Source organism: Asparagus officinalis, chromosome 3 (assembly GCF_001876935.1).
Source record: "Asparagus officinalis chromosome 3, Aspof.V1, whole genome shotgun sequence".
NCBI lineage: Eukaryota > Viridiplantae > Streptophyta > Magnoliopsida > Asparagales > Asparagaceae > Asparagus > Asparagus officinalis.
In genome coordinates, this window is record NC_033796.1 from 96,470,203 (window position 1) to 96,489,775 (window position 19,573).

At 38.7% G+C, this 19,573-nt stretch overlaps 1 pseudogene; it reads left to right on the plus strand.

Moving 5' to 3' along the window:
- Positions 1-10,785, plus strand: part of LOC109834499 — a 31,362-nt pseudogene extending 20,577 nt beyond the window's left edge.

The following is a 19,573-nucleotide window of genomic DNA, read 5'->3' on the forward strand; positions in this document are numbered from 1 at the left end:
GTGGATTGGATTTACTAAACATATGGCGCTCAAAGTGATGAAACTCCTTCTAACTAGAGTACAGAATAGGAAAGTTTGAAAATAGGTAAACTGATCATCCTAATGAATCCAATTAGTCTTTAAAACCTTATTATTTTGAAATTAGTCCCTCAAAACACCAAAGTTGATATCACATGTCTTCCAATTTTTATAGCTAATTTAAAATTAGTCATTCACTAGGTCCCCATTTCTTATAACTAGATTCGGATTGATCCTCCCAAATCCAAGTTGGATGAGCTCATAGCAATTTCGATCATTTGAAGCCTAATTTCAAAGTATAGAAGATTAAGATATTAATATCGGAAATCATTAGGGGTTGTTTAGTTGCAAAATTTCTAGAGGAAATAAGGGGAAGTGAAGGTTTGTGCATCCACCATCAGCTTTTTGAAGTTTACTTTATTTGATTGATAAGGAAAAAAGGCATTAAGGCATCCATTATGGTAATGTGTCACTCTAACTAATTCGTGCGAAATTACAGAGATTTGAAAGGAAAGTTAGGATATAGCCTAACTAGGCAAAGTTTAATTTGTGCAGAATTGGAGAGATTTGAATGAAAACTTACTATAGTCTGACCAGATAAATGTAACTTCTTGAAATCTGACCTTGATATCTTCTGGTCATGAAGAACATTCTTATGTGATGCCACTTAAAAATTAGCATTTGATTATGAGCAAAAAGTCCGATAACGTACCTATATTTTGTTGGCTGTATTTCCAATCTTTGGTAAATATAAGTTCAGTTTTCTATATTTTGAGTCTTGCTCATCATCTTATTATGCCAACTGCTGCCTTAACCAGTTTTCTGAAATTGCATTGCATTTTCCTTTAGCTTGACACTGATAGCAAAGTAAGCTTATGCATATATTCTGACTTTTTGGCTGCTCCAGTCACAATGCTTACATCTTATCCTTTGTCAATCGTTGTTATTTTCCAGTTAAATGTGATAATGGTTACATGATGGATGTGCCAGGCTCATATCAAATTTATCTACGCTCATAATCCCCATATCTTACATATTGCTATGCATTTGATGGTAGACTAGAAATATGCTGGACTATTTGCTTCTACTAGTATTTCTTTGCTTTTCTCCCCTAAATTTTTACTCTTTTGCAGGACTTGTGGTGCCTGATGTTCCTCTGGAGGAGACCACAATTTTACGGAAAGAAGCAGCCGACCGTAACATTGAGTTAGTAAGTCCCTCCTTATACTCTTCTTTAGCTTTCCTCTATTGCAATATCAATAAATTACTGACTCTAAATTAACTATATTTAAAGCTTTCGGAAATAAGAAGACGCCTAGTCTACTTTAGCTATATTTTCTCCTGTGATGGGCATTCTCATTCTATAATGTACTGAGCAACGCCGTTCTGTGCGTGAGGGTGGAAGCACGTGGGGGAAGAAACTTCGTATATATGCGTTGAAATGGATGCGTTGATTTATGCTGCCACGGTCTGTGTGAGCAAATGAGCTGCAATATGTGAATCAAAGCCTATATACGCGTGTAAATACTCTAAAGTTTAACTCTTTCTTAGCTTTGATTGTTAGATCTGAGTCATAAAACTTGAGATCTAAAACCTTAAGCCAATGATTAATTCAAAGAGATTAACAAGAATCAAAAGAGCGGAAGCTTATACCTGAATCCATAGATGAAAACTTGATTTTGGGTTTTGGATCTTCTAACCTTAGGGCTTCTCTATAGCCGAATTTCTCTTTCTAGATGAGGGTGAAGAGAATTAGAGAATGTTTTTTTAGGTTAGGGACCATAACCCCTTATTTATAGATGTTGTACATTTGTAATTTGACCCCTTAACAAATCACAATTACAACCTGGTATCTGCACATATAACCCCGTGACTTATTTAAATACCCAATTAACCCAAATTAATTGATCACTTTAGTGGGTTATCCTGAAAGATAGCAATACACATTGATTAATCATATGTGCCCACAAATAGATTTATTAGATTAAATCCAACATTGATAGCTTGATCAGGTTCAATTTGACTATTTATAACCCAAAGTACAAAGGGGCCGACATCAATTTTGTTCAATAATATAAATATTAGAAAAGTGAACGAGAAACACTCTTCTCACCTTTTATTATTATTATTATTATTAGAGTTTGTAGAAAGTGAGGAGCAAAGTTAGATTTTTTGGGCATTATATTGTCAAGTTAGCGCTATTTTCAAAACTTTAGGAAACCAAAATTTTGGGGAAAAAAACTTTAGGGTATCAGAGTTAAAAACGCGTGTAATGTTGGAACGCTAAAGCGCAAATATCCCTATATTTGCTCATATACAAACACAAATATAGTTAACCCATTTATAAACCTTCATTGTAAAAATTTCCAATCTTCCAACAAATATGGTTAACCCATTTATAAACCTTACTTCTCTCTTTATTTAGTCTACTTTAGCTGTATTTTCTCCTTTGATGGTCATTCTCATTCTATATTTAGTGTGGATCAACTTATGAAATGGTGTATGTAGTAACCCTATAGTTAGACTAATCTAGATAACACCCCATTAGTGCGCTGAAGAACAAATTGCTGAGTCAGGATCATCTGTTAACATACCTGTCAATTTTAACATCTTACCTTTGTACTAACTTTTTACCTGAGTAAAGTTGGATGTTCTTCAGGGGATCATTCGTGAAGAAATCGATATCTCCAGTGAATTTTGTTTTGAAGCTTTGACGAGCGCTCAGTTATTTCTTTTCCTACTCTTTCTTGACTATCTTTTCTTTAGTCGCTCCTGGCGTTCCTCAGTTAAAAATGCCTCTTTCGAGCTAGATTTTCCACTCTGGTTTCATTATTCTTCCTCATTATGTTTTCATAGAATCAATTCTGATTGTAAGAACACGTGAGAAAAATTATCTCATTATAGGGCTCTTCAATTGTAACATAGAATCAATTCTGATTGTAAGAACACGTGAGAAAAATTATCTCATTATAGGGCTCTTCAATTGTAACATCTCCTCTAACATTCTAAATACTCATGATTGGACCAAAGGACCGGATGTTAGAACTTGGACAAGGGGTGCCTTCATAATGAAAAGGTAGTGTATCTCGTCTCTCCTTCAACTATGGTTGGCACGTGCTCTGCTCAAGATCAAAATTCTCATGCTAGGAAGGGTTGGCCGCATAAGCCTGCACGTTTCATAATTTCCTCCAATGCTCTTTCGCTCTCAGTATTTGGAACCTCATCCTCGCCATTGCATTTCCATCATCGGCTGCAACACTTTGGGATTCTTGGCGCCAAAACATCCCATGATCTCCTCAAACAATGGGATTGTGTCATTCTCGCCTGTTCTTCATTCTCTAATTTTATGTTCATCTTCTTTCTGGTATGACAACATCGTCTTACACTGGAAATGACGAAGATCATCTCCAAGCGGTATGACCCATTGATTCAGATAGTTGTTTAGAACTTTTTTTCCTTTTGTAATTTTTTCCCCTTTTCTAGTATTTCCCTCTTCTTCATGTATATTTTGTATCTATTTTCCTGATCAATAAATACCCTGGGTACCTTGCCCTTCTCAGTGAAAGTTTGAGGACTCCTTTTCTTTTCTGCAGTGAATGGGGAAAGAAAACTGGGCATGACTATAGGTCTGTGAGTTCTGTCGAACTAAATAAACAAGTTAGGTTCTGATGTTCTCTTCTGTTGGAAGAGTAGACTCGTGCCAAAATTTATGACAAATACTTGAAAAAAGTATCTAACTGAGGGTTTCTCTTCTTCTTTTTTTTCTTTTTTTTTTAATATACATGGAGATGCAAAGGAAGCATTCCAAAGTTCTAATTTCCATTTTACAAAGATAGACAGCTGAAGTACTAGAAAATTTGAACTAAAGCACACATAACATAGATAGACAAATATGAAGATGCTAAGAGGCTAAAATACATAGCATAAATCAGTCGCTCGGGATGGGCGTTGGTGGTGGAGAAGAAGCTAAAGGCTCATCGATCACCAAGTTTGAAGAGGAAATGATAGGGTTAGCTCCCAATTGGTGGAGAAGAAGCTAAAGGCTCATCGATCACCAAGTTTGAAGAGGAAATGATAGGGTTAGCTCCCAATCGCAAACTTAGACTTTCAAGAACGTCCGATCACCAAGTTTGAAGAGGAAATGATAGGGTTAGCTCCCAATCGCAAACTTAGACTTTCAAGAACGTCCGAAACTTTCTTCTTGAGCTCTTGTTCATTCATGCTCTTTATGTTGTCGACATTGACCATCTCGATGACTTCATTCATGATTACGTCAACGTGGTCATTGGTTCCCCGAGGAGGCAATTCTGCTGAAATTGCTAGCCTATCAAGAGCAAATAAAATGCACTCCTTTGATGCATTTACACTCTGATCCTTTGGCAAGTCTCTCCATACCACATCTAGCAACTTGTTTAGCTCGAAACTGTTTGATAGCAACTTTCTTTTTTGTGGAGAAAAGAGAAAAGCAAATGAGAAAAGTTGCTAACCCCCACAGACCCACCAGACTTTAGCTAAAACACACGGGAGTCTTTGGGCTTTTGTTAATGGCTTACGCTCACAAGTTGAAATAGAGAATGTACATAATAACTGTGAGCCTGAAAATCACATGATTATCTTCTTATTTTCTACATGACAAGCAGATTGTGTGAACACAAACGAACATGCATGGTCATGAGGTTTTTGAACATATCGTTTGGTTAACTTTCGCGTCGTTTTTATGTAGGTGCTGCTTACAACTCCAACTACTCCCTCGGAACGTATGAAAGCAATTGTCGAAGCTACGGAAGGATTTGTATACCTTGTAAGTTCCTCTTATTATTTGTTCAGTCATGTTTGCAAGCTGAATTCAGAAGCATGAAAGGAAGTAATGTTCTTTGTTCTCTATGTACTTATATCCTACCTCTTCGAATTGGCTGTAATTTTATGAAATAGGTGAGCTCTGTTGAAGTTACCGGTACCCGATCATTAGTAAGTTCACGTGTTCCATCTCTCTTACAAGAAATCAAAGAGGTATTTCCAGTTCATTCCTACCCTTTCTTGCTGTCAACTAAATATTTATATCTGGTTTCTATAGTGAAACATCTTCATTTATTTAGTTTCATTTTTATTTTACTTTTTTATAGTTGAAATATCATTTAACACAAACTGACAGTAGTAGCATAAGATACACTATAGCAAGGTGCACAATGGCGGTAATAAAATTTAATGTTGTGTGCTTAATTGGAGATCTTTCAGAAAAAGCGGTGAATTCGATAAAAGTAGAAAAGGGTGTGTATGTGTATCTTTAAACATTTTTAAGCGGTGAATTCGATAAAAGTAGAAAAGGGCATTTTTTAGCTAAAACTTAAATGGAATAAATACATGAGACACGACAGACCATAGTGTGAGAAACACCGATGTCACAAGATTAAATGACAAATGTGGTTATTTCACTATTTGTGAACTATAAAGAGTAATTTGGACGAAATGAGTGCAGTGGAATTACCTTATTGTTTTATTTATTCGTTTTGTTATTGAGAAAGAAGTACACAAATCAATATTAGGTTTTAAGTTCAAAAAGAGAGAAAAAACGAGAAATCAAGCTGCAATCATCAATCGTATCATCGAAGTAGAAAATAAAAATAAAAAATAAAGTGACTAGTGGTAGATAGCATGGTAGATAAATAAATCAAAAAGACTCTATGATAGGCAGTCTCAAGTTTATTAATGAGCAAGACATTTTACTATATTTGAATAGTACCTTAGTCACAGGAAGGCATTGTAGGATTAGCAGTTGATGGGCTCAGAATAGGCGTTTGGCAGGATGGTGGTCGACTGCAAGGTTTTGGCGGTCGACCGCGTTCGTGTACAGACCTCACTATGCATTTGGATCTTTGGCGGTCGACCGTAGCGGTCGACCGCAGCAGTCGATCGTGGTTTTCTCTGGACTTTGGGGCCTATTCTGGATTTAGTGTGGTCGACCGTAACAGTCAACCGCGATGGCATCACGGTTGACCGCCATAGTCAACCTCGAAGCGGTTTGGGCAGAATCTGGGTTTTAGACCCGTTTCGTTTGGGAGTTGTATAAATACTCATAACTCATTTCTAGGGTTTGGTAGTAAGGGTATTGAGCTGAAGAAAGAGGGGTTTTGTTGGGCTTCTATTGTAGGAGCATTTGGAGAGATCAAGTGTGATTTGTGGAGGGTTTTTTTGTGAGATCTGTAACCCTAGTTGTATCCCCTTGATTTCTAATAGTGAAAACTTCCCCTTCATTGCCCCGTGGACGTAGGCATCTCTCCGAATCACATTAAAACTGGTGTATTTTGTTTTTTTGTGCTATCTTTGGTGTGTTGTTTATCTCTCTCGGCTATTTGGTTAGATCTCGGCACAGGGGTTTTTCCAACAAGTGGTATTAGAGCTCTGAGCAACGCTTGGGCTTTTTAGAGGTATAGATCAGTTGGAAAGTTTATCTAGAGCTTCGATTGGTGATAAATGTGGGATCTTTGTGGTAAAGTTTCTATCTTTTTCAAGTTGGATCTATTTCTTATTTGTTCCGCAATTGTTTGGGTGCTTTGAGATATATAGTCAGAAAAGATAAAAGTGGGGAGGGTTCTTCTAGTGTGAAGACCGTCTAAAGTTTGAATGTTCATTCTATGAAGATAGATGTGGAGAAGTTCGATGGCACAAATAATTTTAGACTTTAGAGATGCGAAGTCATGGATACGCTAAATGTGCAAAATTTGGAAGATACGTTAGAGTTAGACGGGAAACCGACCGACATTGATGAGAAGGTTTGGAAGAAAATGAATAGAACGACGTGTGGTGTGATTGGATCTTATCTCACTCAAGATCTAAAATATGATGTGATGAATAAGAATTCTGCAAAGAAGATTTGGGAGATCCTAGAGGGCAAGTATTTGACGAAGAGCGTTGAAAATCGTTTGCATTTGAAGAGGAGGCTTTATCGCTTCCAATTGAAGAAGGGGACATCCATTAGTGATCACATGAACCACTACACGAAGCTACTTACAGATTTAGCGAATGTAGATGTCATTGTTGAAGATGAGGACAAGACGTTGTTATTGTTAAGTTCCTTACCTGACGAAGAATATGAGACCTTCGTCCTCACTCTTATTAATGAGAAGGTATCTCTTTCATATAGTAAGATCACCACGGCTCTTGTGAATTATCAACTTCGTAAGAAGGACAATGAGACTTCCATTGAGCCAGTAGTGGAAGCATTGGTTGCAAGAGCTAGAAGTCCAAACTGTGGTAGGAGGTCGCAGTCTAGAGGGGGGCATCCTGCAGTTGGTAGGAATCAGTGTGCCTTTTGTAGAGAGGATAGACATTAGAAAGCCAAATGCCCAAAATTGCAAGCCGGGAAGAATAAGGGGAAAGCTATTCAAGCTTCAGAGGTGAATGTTGTCAAGACTAGTGGCGATGTTTTAGATTCAAATTCTTCAGGCTATTCACGCCCAGATCTTCCGTCAGTTGGTGTTGCCGACTCCACCGAGTGGATGTTGGATTCAGGTGCTACTTACACATATGCCCTAGGAGGGATTGGCTCTCTAGCTTTCAGGAGTTAGAAAGAGGGGATGCTGTTCTTATGGGTAATGATCACAGATGTCCTATTGGTGGTATTGATACCGTTCAGATTAGGACGAGTGACGGGATGATTCGGGAGTTGGTTGATGTGAGGTTCGTTCCTCAACTGAGAAAGAACATCATTTTACTTGGGACATTGGAGGCAGTAGGCTAAAGGGTAACCTTGATGGATGCATACTTGAATGTCACATTAGGGTCCATGATTGTGATGAAGGGTGTCAAGAGGAGTAACTTGTATTATCTGCTTGGGGCACGGTGATTGATAGAGCGCTGACGACTTCTTTGGCTAAACTATGGCATTGTTTAATGCTGGGGTATATTATTGGTTATGCTGTGTATAGATTGTTGATGAGTGCTATGACCTGTAGATTAAAGTCCTTTGAGCACAGTGGGATGAGCGAGAAACTGAGGTGGAGTTTGGCACTTCTGTCCATCGGTCGAGTTGTCTTTTCGGAGGTGTTCAGTCAGGCATTGGGGGGCCTTCCATAGAGGCATCATTAGGAGGTAATTGTTATTTTGTTTACTATGTTGAGGATTGTACTAGGCATTTATGGGTTGCAACTAAGCCCAATTGGTATGAAGCCCTAGTAGTCCGTAACAGTTGGAGGAGGTGTATGGGCAGAAAGGTTACCCGTCGTACTAGTTCTAGTAGAGGTTCTTTCTTACAATGGTATCGAGCTCATGGTAGTTGGAGACACTTCATAAGAGAGGAAACAGTGGGCCGATGAGATGAGATGGCGGATTCTGTGGGCCGTTCTTTTCTGGAGGAGGATCGGTGTTGGTTGTCAAGCAGTGGATTTAGTATTCAGGCTCTAACAAGTTTGGGCCATCTTATGAGGTTGCCGAATGCTACGTTAGATATTGTTAGATTTGGTAAAGTTGTTTCAGATTTTGATTGGCATCGGATATTAGGCTACCCAAAACGTGGCCACATCGTGGATGTGAGATTGGATCCGATTGCGCATTTGGAATTCAGGGGCTCATTCGGCTATCAATTGGGAGCTTCTAAGTTTGGTCTGAGCAGGTTTGTCACTTTAGACTCTCGGCAGATAGAGAGTATTAATCAGATCAGAGGGATATCGCAGCGGGTGGAGGGTGATGCTACTCCACATTGGGTGGAGCTTACTCCACATACTCCAGGTTATTTTGCATTAGTTAGGATTCTAGCTGAGGTGAAATAGTTTGGACGATCAGATTGTTCAGATGCGGATGAGAGTTGGTAGATCCGAGTGCAGCTGGTGGATGTAGCTTGGATACGGCCATTGGTTCACCTTAGCTGGAGGTGTTTGGATCGTTTCAGTATGGGGCCGTTGGTGACGCTATCAGTCGCACTTTGGATGTTGGTATTGGTAAAGATCTGAGGACTTTTCTTTTGGATTGAGGGCCTTTGGAGGCCATTGGGTGAATTACGTGAAGGCTTGATTCCTTGGAGAGGATACATAGGCAGTCAGTTTTGATGCAGCCAATTTGGTGAGTAGACACTACTAGTTTGGGTGAGTGTTCACACTCCCATTTGGGTCTCTATTTGTTACGGATTGAATTCATTGTCATGAGTCCGCTGCCATGGCCTACTACATGCAACAAGTAAGGCAATTGGTTTGGTGGGTGTCGGCTCAGTTTTGGGAATCTTCGCCGAGATGGAGATTTATAGGATTAGTAGTTGATGGGCTCAGAATAGGTGTTTGGTAGGCTGGCGGTCGACTGTGAGGTTTTGGTCGACCGTGTTCGTACACACACTTCACTGTGCGTTTGGATCTTTGACGGTCGACCGCGGCGGTCGACCGCGGTTTGTGTCTAGACTTTGGGTCCTGTTCTGCGATTTGGTCCCGGTCAACTGTGGTGGTCGACCGCGGTCGACCGCCATGGTCAATCGCCGAAGCGGTTTGGGCAGAATCTGGGTTTCAGATCTGTTTTGATTGAGAGTTGTATAAATACCCATAACTCGTTTCTATGGTTTGGTAGCAAGGGTTTTGAGCTGAAGAAAGAGGGGTTTTATTGGGCTTCTATTGTAGGAGCATTTGGAGAGATCAAATGTGATTTGTGGAGGGTTTTTTGTGAGATTTATAACCCTAGTTGTATCCCCTTGATTTCTAATAGTGAAAACTCCCCCTTCCTTGCCCCGTGGACATAGGCATCTCGCCGAACCACATTAAAATTGGTGTATTTTGTGTTTGTGCTATCTTTGGTATGTTGTTTATCTCTCTCGGCTATTTGGTTGGATCTCGGCACAAGGGCTTTCCCCAACAGGCATAATCAGGTTATTTGTATTGCAACGCCCCGCTCCTGGATCCCGGAGTCGGTACGCTACTAGATCTGATGGACTGACCTCACAAACCACCACATGTCTTTTCAGCACGTTTTGTCCTCACTCACGCGCTCCCTGGAAAACTTCCCAGGGGGTCACCCATCCTAGAATTTCTCCAGGCCAAGCACGCTTAACTTTGGAGTTTCTAAGAGTTAGGTTCCCAAAAAGAAGATGCATCTTGGTGGTATGAGTATTCCAATCAAATCTATCAATACTAATCACATCGCCCTCTCAAGGGTTGGGGTATTACATGTATAATGAAACTAAATTTGAATAGTTTTTTATACCTAATCAAAAACACCATTTGATGTATATCTATCGTTACTATTGACAATTACAGGCATCAACCAAACCTGTTGCTGTAGGATTTGGCATATCAGAACCGGACCATGTGAAGAAGGTTTGTTGTATGAAAATACTAGCATTCAATAACTTATTGTATTGAAAATTTAAATATTGTATGTTATGTACTTACTCTTCATTTTTGATACAAATAGCGAGTTGGGGAGCAGATGGCGTGATTGTTGGAAGTGCACTGGTAAGGATTTTAGGAGAGGCGAAATCCCCTGAAGAAGGCTTGAAGAAGCTAGAATCCTTCACCAAGTCTCTCAAAGCTGCGCTCTGAGCACATGTCCGTGGAGGAGTCCTGATATATTATAGCGACTATTTTCTGTTATTGCAAAGGCATATCAAGTTGTTGCTCGACTTCCTGTGATAATGTTTAGGGTTACAGCATAAGGTGTTTCCTTCTAATATCCGGCGACTGCATATTACAAGGGAAAAGAAAAGAAAAAATGTCTTATGATTCTGGTTGTCATAGATTTTTTTTTTGGCCCTTCAAATTTTCCCTTGAATTGTCTTAGTATCCCTACTCCAAATTCATTTTTTTAACCCTTTTATTACATATGTTGTTGTTCAATGTTCATATAGTCATGTATTATATATGTGTAATCATGCATTTACAGTAGTTTGGTAGTATGAGTGCCTATATTACATAAATATATGGGAAAATCCTCTTTTAACCCAAAGTTTTGCCCCCCACTTATTTAAAAACCCATCTACTTTTCTAAACATTAATAAACCCATTGTACCTATATGACTTATTTTTAAACCCAATGTCTATTATACCTCTCCATCTTTATACTGTATTTTACCCAAATTTGAAAAACCCAATACTACCCTTTCTCTCTTCTTCTCCCTTTCTCTCTTCTTCTGATCACCGCTAACAGCAGAGCATCAATGCGATAATGGCAGGAGAAAACGGCGGGCTGCTCTCCCACTTCACCAACTCCCAATTTGGTACACATCTTCAATTACTCTCTCCTTCTCTCTCTCCTCCATTAATTTCCCCTCTCTTCTTGAGCAATCTCTCTCCTCCATTAATATTTCTCCTCATAGATGACACTAATCCTACATCAATAGCTTGTTAACATTTTAAAATTTTTAGGTTTTCCAATACTGTATGTTTTCCAATACTATATGTTAACTTTTGAATTTTTGAGTTTTTTTGGCAATAGCTTGTTAAATATGTCTTTTTCTTATAAATTAATGGATTCTTATCAAGCTTATGCTTCATGAAATGGTATGTGCATAACAATTTTGTTCATATATATCTATGTTTTGGTGACTAGGTTGATGCACAGAAGGTGTTTGATGGAATAACAAAATGGATGTAGTTATTTGGACCACAACGATTAGCGGTTATGCCATATTGCTATTGGTTAAGGAGGCAATAGAGGTGTTTGATGAAAAGTCTAAGAGAAGTTTGATTTTGTGGGCCGCCATGATCTTAGCCCATCGGTATGCCTTCCTACGCCCTCCGGATGCACCTCACCATTTTCTATTGTCGTCAAAACCTAACGTAATGCACAGCTACCCCTCAATCAGAAATCATTCGTCAATGCACACTAACTTTAGAATCAAATACATGAGAGAATCTCCCACTATTGGCATTCGATCAGATCTTCGCATTTCTGTCACATTGCAACCCAAACGGCAAATCAACTACAGCCTGCAATATGATGTACCAAGTAGTATCCAATGTATCGTGTTGTATGAAATTTTCTATATTATGTATATATAGATGATTTGTGTGTATATTGTATCAAATGCACTATCCAATGTATCATGTTGTATCAAATTTATCAGTGTAACTAGTAGAAATGTATCTAGTAGAAATGTATACAACGTTTCGATAGTGGTGATTTTGGATTATTTCCATTCAATCTTCATGGATTATTTTCATTCAATGTTATGTGCTTGAGTTTAGTGGTTGATAGATATGAATATTTGTAATGAACTGATGCACTGATTGAACTGAAGAAATTTTGATGGTAGGTTGTGGTAACTACAGCCTATTGGGGAATATTATGTATCGCATGACCAATTATCCACCTCGACAACGGGTACTCGCCCAATTTTTTAGCTTTTGATAAAGTATAGCACTTTATGGAAAAGTATAGCAGCTTATTGATGAAGTATAGCACCTTATGGCAAAGTATAGCACCTTATGGCAATAGTATAGCACATTATCTATAAAATATAGCACCTTATGGTCGCTGGAAATTCAGCAACTTATTATGATAAACCAAATCAGTTTTTTTAGGGCAATGCAAACACTCGACGACCTACGTGACTTGTTTATTGACCAATCATCCACCGTGACGAGGGTTCCTCGTGCAATTTTAAAGCTTCTGGGAAAAGTATAGCACCTTATGGAAAAGTATAGCACCTTTTGGCCAAAGTATAGCACTATATTACAAAGTATAGCACTTTATTAGCAAAGTATAGCACCTTATTGGAAAAGTATAGCACCTTATGCTTTCTGGAAATTCTGCACCTTAAGTGTCTAAAATCAAATCAATTTTTTTTTGCCACGACGAAACCTCTCGACGACCTACGTGACGTGTTTATTGACCAATCATCCACCGTGACGGGGGGGTCCTCGAGCAATTTTGAAGCTTCTGGGCAAAGTATAGCACCTTATGGGAAAGTATAGCACCTTTTGGCAAAAGTATAGCACTATATGGCAAAGTATAGCACTTTATTGGCAAAGTATAACACCTTATTGGCAAAGTATAGCACCTTATATTTTCTGGAAATTCTGCACCTTAAGTGTCTAAAATCAAATCAGTTTTTTTCACTGCGACGAAACCACTCGACGACGTAGGTGACGTGTTTATTGACCAATCATCCACCGTGACGGGGGGTCCTCGCGCAATTTTGAAGCTTCTGGGCAAAGTAAAACACCTTATGGGAAAGTATAGCACCTTTTGGCCAAAGTATAGCACTATATTGTAAAGTATAGCACTTTATTGGCAAAGTATAGCACCTTATTGGCAAAGTATAGCACCTTATGCTTTCTGGAAATTCTGCACCTTAAGTGTCTAAAATCAAATCAGTTTTTTTTATCGCGACGAAACCTCTCGACGACCTACGTGACGTGTTTATTGACCAATCATCCACCGCGACGAGGGGTCCTCGAGCAATTTTGAAGCTTCTGAACAAGGTATAGCACCTTATGGGAAAGTATAGCACCTTTTGGCCAAAGTATAGCACTATATGGAAAAGTATAGCACTTTATTGGCAAAGTATAGCACCTTATTGGAAAAGTATAGCACCTTATGCTTTCTGGAAATTCTGCACCTTAAGTGTCTAAAATCAAATCAGTTTTTTTCTCCGCGACGAAACCACTCGACGACCTAGATGACGTGTTTATTGACCAATCATCCACCGCGACGGGGGGTCCTCGCGTAATTTTGAAGCTTCTGGGCAAAGTATAGCACCTTATGGGAAAGTATAGCACATTTTGGCCAAAGTATAGCACTATATTGTAAAGTATAGCACTTTATTGGCAAAGTATAGCACCTTATTGGCAAAGTATAGCACCTTATACTTTCTGGAAATTCTGCACCTTAAGTGTCTAAAATCAAATCAGTTTTTTTCGTCGCGACAAAACCTCTCGACGACCTACGTGACGTGTTTATTGACCAATCATCCACCACGACGGGGGGTCCTCGATCAATTTTGAAGCTTCTGGGCAAAGTATAGCACCTTATGAGAAAGTATAGCACATTTTGGCCAAAGTATAGCACTATATGGTAAAGTATAGCACTTTATTGGCAAAGTATAGCACCTTATTGGAAAAGTATAGCACCTTATGCTTTCTGAAAATTCTGCACCTTAAGTGTGTAAAATCAAATCAGTTTTTTTCGCCGCGACGGTGGATGATTGGTCAATAAACACGTCACGTAGGTCGTCGAGAGGTTTCTTCGAGGCGAAAAAAACTGATTTGATTTTAGACACTTAAGGTGCAGAATTTTCAGAAAGCATAAGGTGCTATACTTTTCTAATAAGATGCTATACTTTACCAATAAAGTGCTATACTTTGGCCAAAAGGTGCTACTTTCCCATAAGGTGCTATACTTTGCCCAGAAGCTTCAAAATTGCGCGAGGACCCCCCGTCACTGTGGATGATTGGTCAATAAACACGTCATCTAGGTCGTCGAGTGGTTTCATCACGGCGGAAATAACTGATTTGATTTTAGACACTTAAGGTGCAGAATTTCCAGAAAGCATAAGTTGTTATACTTTGCCAATAAGGTGCTATACTTTGCCAATAAAGTGCTATACTTTGCCATATAGTGCTATACTTTGGCCAAAAGGTGCTATACTTTCTATAAGGTGCTATACTTTGCCCAGAAGCTTCAAAATACCTCCAGGACCCCCAGTCGTGGTGGATGATTGGTCAATAAACACGTCACGTAGGTCGTCGAGAGGTTTCGTCGCGGCGAAAAAAACTGATTTGATTTTAGACACTTAAGGTGCAGAATTTCCAGAAAGCATAAGATGATATACTTTGCCAATAAGGTGCTATACTTTGCTAATAAAGTGCTATACTTTGCAATATAGTGCTATACTTTGGCCAAAAGGTGCTATACTTTCCCATAAGGTGCTATATTTTGCCCAGAAGCTTCAAAATTACGCGAGGACCCCCGTCGCGGTGGATGATTGGTCAATAAACATATCACCTAGGTCGTCGAGTGGTTTCGTCGCGGCGAAAAAAACTGATTTGATTTTAGACACTTAAGGTACAGAATTTCCAGAAAATATAAGGTGCTATACTTTGCCAATAAGGTGTTATACTTTGCCAATAAAGTGCTATACTTTTCCATATAGTGCTATACATTTGCCAAAAGGTGCTATACTTTCCCATAAGGTGCTATACTTTGCCCAGAAGCTTCAAAATTGCTTGAGGAGCCCCCGTCGTGGTGGATGATTGGTCAATAAACACGTCAAGTAGGTCGTCGAGAGGTTTCGTCGTGGCGAAAAAAACTGATTTGATTTTAGACACTTAAGGTGCAAAATTTTCAGAAAGCATAAGGTGCTATACTTTGCCAATAAGTTGCTATACTTTGCCAATAATGTGCTATACTTTGCAATATAGTGATATACTTTGGCCAAAAGGTGCTATACTTTCCCATAAGGTGCTATACTGTGCCCAAAAGTTTTAAAATTGCACGAGGACCCCCGTCACGGTGGATGATTGGTCAATAAACACGTCACGTAGGTCGTCGAGTGTTTGCATTGCCCTAAAAAAACTGATTTGGCTTATCACAATAAGTTGCTGAATTTCCAGCGACCATAAGATGTTATGTTTTAATCGATAAGGTGCTATACTATTGCCATAAGGTGCTATACTTTGTCATAAGGTGCTATACTTCATCAATAAGCTGCTATACTTTTCCATAAAGTACTATACTTTATCAAAAGCTAAAAAATTGGGCGAGTACCCCTCGTCGAGGTGGATAATTGGTCACGCGACACATAATATTGCCCAATAGGCTGTAGTTACCACAACCTACCATCAAAATTTCTTCAGTTCAATCAGTGCATCAGTTCATTACAAATATTCATATCTATCAGCCACTAAACTCAAGCACATAACATTGAATGAAAGTAATCCATGAAGATTGAATGGAAATAATCCAAAATCAGCACTATCAAAACGTTGTATACATTTCTACTTGATACATTTCTACTAGATACACTGATAAATTTGATATAACATGATACATTAGATAGTGCATTTGATACAATATCCACACAAATCATCTATATATACATAATATAGAAAATTTTATACAACACGATACATTGGATATTACTTGGTACATCATATTGCAGGCTGTAGTTGATTTGCCGTTTGGGTTGCAATGTGACAGCAATGCGAAGATCTGATCGAATGCCAATAGTGGGGGATTCTCTCATGTATTTGATTCGAAAGTTAGTGTGCATTGACGAATGGTTTCTGATTGAGGGGTAGCTGTGCATTACGTTAGGTGTTGACGACAATAGAAAATGGTGAGGTGCATCCGGAGGGCGTAGGAAGGCATACCGATGGGCTAAGATCATGGCGGCCCACAAAACCAAACTTCTCTTAGACTTTTCATCAAACACCTCTATTGCCTCCTCAACCAATAGCAATATGGCATAACCGCTAATCGTTGTGGTCCAAATAACTACATCCATTTTTTCATTCCATCAAACACCTTCTGTGCATCAACCTAGTCACTAAAATATAGATATATATGAGCAAAATTATTATGCACATACCATTTCATGAAGCATAAGCTTGATAAGAATCCATCAATTTATAAGAACAGGACATCTTTAACAAGCTATTGCCAAAAAAACCCAAAATTTCAAAAGTTAACATATAGTATTGGAAAACATACAGTATCGAAAAACCTAAAAATTTCAAAATGTTAACAAGCTATTGATGTAGGATTAGTGTCATCTATGAGGAGAAATATTAATGGAGGAGAGAGATTGCTCAAGAAGAGAGGGGAAATTAATGGAGGAGAGAGAGAAGGAGAGAGTAATTGAAGATGAGTACCAAATTGGGAGTTGGTGAAGTGGGAGAGAAGCCCGCCGTTTTCTCCTGCCATTATCGCATTGATGCTCTGCTGTTAGTGGTGATCAGAAGAAGAGAGAAAGGGAGAAGAAGAGAGAAAGGGTAGTATTGAGTTTTTCAAGTTTGGGTAAAATACAGTATAAAGATGGAGAGGTATAATAGACATTGGGTTTAAAAATAAGTCATATGGGGTAAAATACAGTATAAAGATGGAGAGGTATAATAGACATTGGGTTTAAAAATAAGTCATATGGGTACAATGGGTTTATTAATGTTTAGAATAAAAATAAGTCATATGGGTACAATGGGTTTATTAATGTTTAGAAAAGTGGATGGGTTTTTAAATAAGTGAGGGTAAAACTTTGGGTTAAAAGATGATTTTCCCTAAATATATTGAATGTTTTGAAGATTGTCATGCCTCTGTCATCAATGATTGTCTTTTCTACAGTCAAAAAAAAATAACATCTCTAAAGAAGATGGCTACGGTTAGATTGCTAAATTAAATTAGGAGAGAATAATCAAGTAGGATAAACTATAGCTGAGCTTGTTAGAATAGGGTATTACAATACTGATAATTGCAAGGGGTCACCCGTCTTTTATTATTAACCAGGCTGCAAAATAGATCTCAACTATTCCCAGTGCGCGTTTGTTACTAGGAGACTCAAGAGAATCCAAGGTCCTACTTGTTGGTATGGCACTAACCTCGATTGTAGAAGAATCTGAATCCGTATTTGCAGCGGTTTCAGATCGAGAAAAAATTAGGTATAATAAAAATTGGATCGGTTATTCTGGCTGTTCTAGCCACATGATGGGAGATAAGGAAAAACTTGTCAATATGAAGGAGTACAAAGGCGGCCAAGAATTTAATATTACCTATCACACACATCGAAAAACTGCATTTATGCTGCGTTACAATCTAAATCAGATACAACTACAAGATATATAACATGTACCGGGAATGAAAAATAATCTTTTATCTATTTTCTAATTAACAGCTTCTGAAAACTATGTAGTATTTGGGCCACAATATATAAAAGTTATTGAAAGTTGAAGCCACCAGGAGAACATGTCATGAAGGGACGGAAGGTAGAATCTGTCTATGTGATGTCGGTAGAATCGACATACATAGATAAAGCTAAAAAGAATAAGACGGCTAATCTGTGGCATGCTCGGCTTGGCCATGTGAGCTATAATAAGCTCAAGATTATGATGGAAAAGTCAATATTGAAAGGGCTTCCACACTTGGAGATTTGAGGAGGGATCATATGCGGAGGTTGTTAATATGGTAAGGCGCATCAATTACCATATCAAGAGTCACAGTTCAAAGCCAAGAAACCTTTAGAGCTTGTACACTCAGATGTATTTGGTTGAGTAAAACAAGAATCAATCTGTGGGATGTGGTACATGATCACTTTCATTGACAATTACTTGAGGTATGTCTGGGTTGTTTTTATGAAGGAAAAGTCTGAAGCACTCTCCAATTTCAAGTAATTTTGAGACTAAGTCGAAGGAGAACTCGGCAAGAAGATTCATTGCCTACACATAGACAACGGAGGAGGGTACACATCAAAGAAGTTTTAGACTACCTTAAGCAACACAAGATTCAGCGACAACTAACATGCCCAAATACTCCGCAGCAGAATTGCGCAATCGAAAGACAGAATCGTCATCTCGCTAAAATTTGCAAAAGCATGCTTCATGCAAGGATGTACCGGGACATTTTTTAGTGAAGTGTATGAAGACGGTGGCGCATGTGATCAATCGACTACCACAACGAAAGCTAGAGTTCATGTCATCATTTCAAAAGTTGTGGAATACTAACCCAACCGTAAGCCATTTTAGAGTCTTCGGTTGTGTATGTTATGTCTTTGTGCCTGATCTCTTATGCAGCAAGTTTGATAAAAAGGCTGTAAGGTGTATATTTGTGGGGTATGACAATAAAAGAAATGGATGGAGATGTTGTGATCCCACAACCGGATGGTACTATACATTAAAGAATGTTGTGTTTTACGAAGCCTCATCTTGGTGGGCTTCACATGAAGTTGCACTTCTAGACTCCAGTGATCTAGAGGATCGGTTGCAGAAGAAGCTAGTGGAGCGAGGTCAAGAAGAAGGACTACATCAATTAGAAAAGATAGAACCAACTTCTCCTACATCTCCAAAAAGAATAATCCATGGACAACTGGTGTTTATCAGACAATGGCAGAAGAAGTGTGCCCGAGCTAGAAAGAAGACATCAAAGAAGAACGAATTGAATAACTTCGAAGATCAACAGGACCCAGAAAGTCAAATCCTAAGTATGCTATTGTTTCCATTATGAAATATGTGAAGGAGTCATCTAGCTTCGAGGAAGCATATGAAATTGTTGATGGAGACGAGCAATAGAGGAATAAATTCAAGCTCTATAGCAGAATTAAACTTAGGAGTTTGTGCCAAAGCCCAAATATGTCAAACCTATCTCCTATAAATTGGTTTACAAAGCCCGACTCAACCGGATGGGTTGATTAAGAGATACAAAGCACGCATGGTCACTTGAGGATTCTCTCAACAGTATGGACTTGATTATGATGAGACATTCAGTCTAGTTACCTAGATAACAACAGTTCGTGTTCTTCTAGCTTTAGAATCCAGCAAAAGTTGGAAGCTTTATAGATGGGCATGAAGAACGCATTTCTACATAGTGAGGTGGATCAAGAGATTTACATGGAGCAACCCATCAGATTTGAGAGCAAGGATAATGAAAGATATGT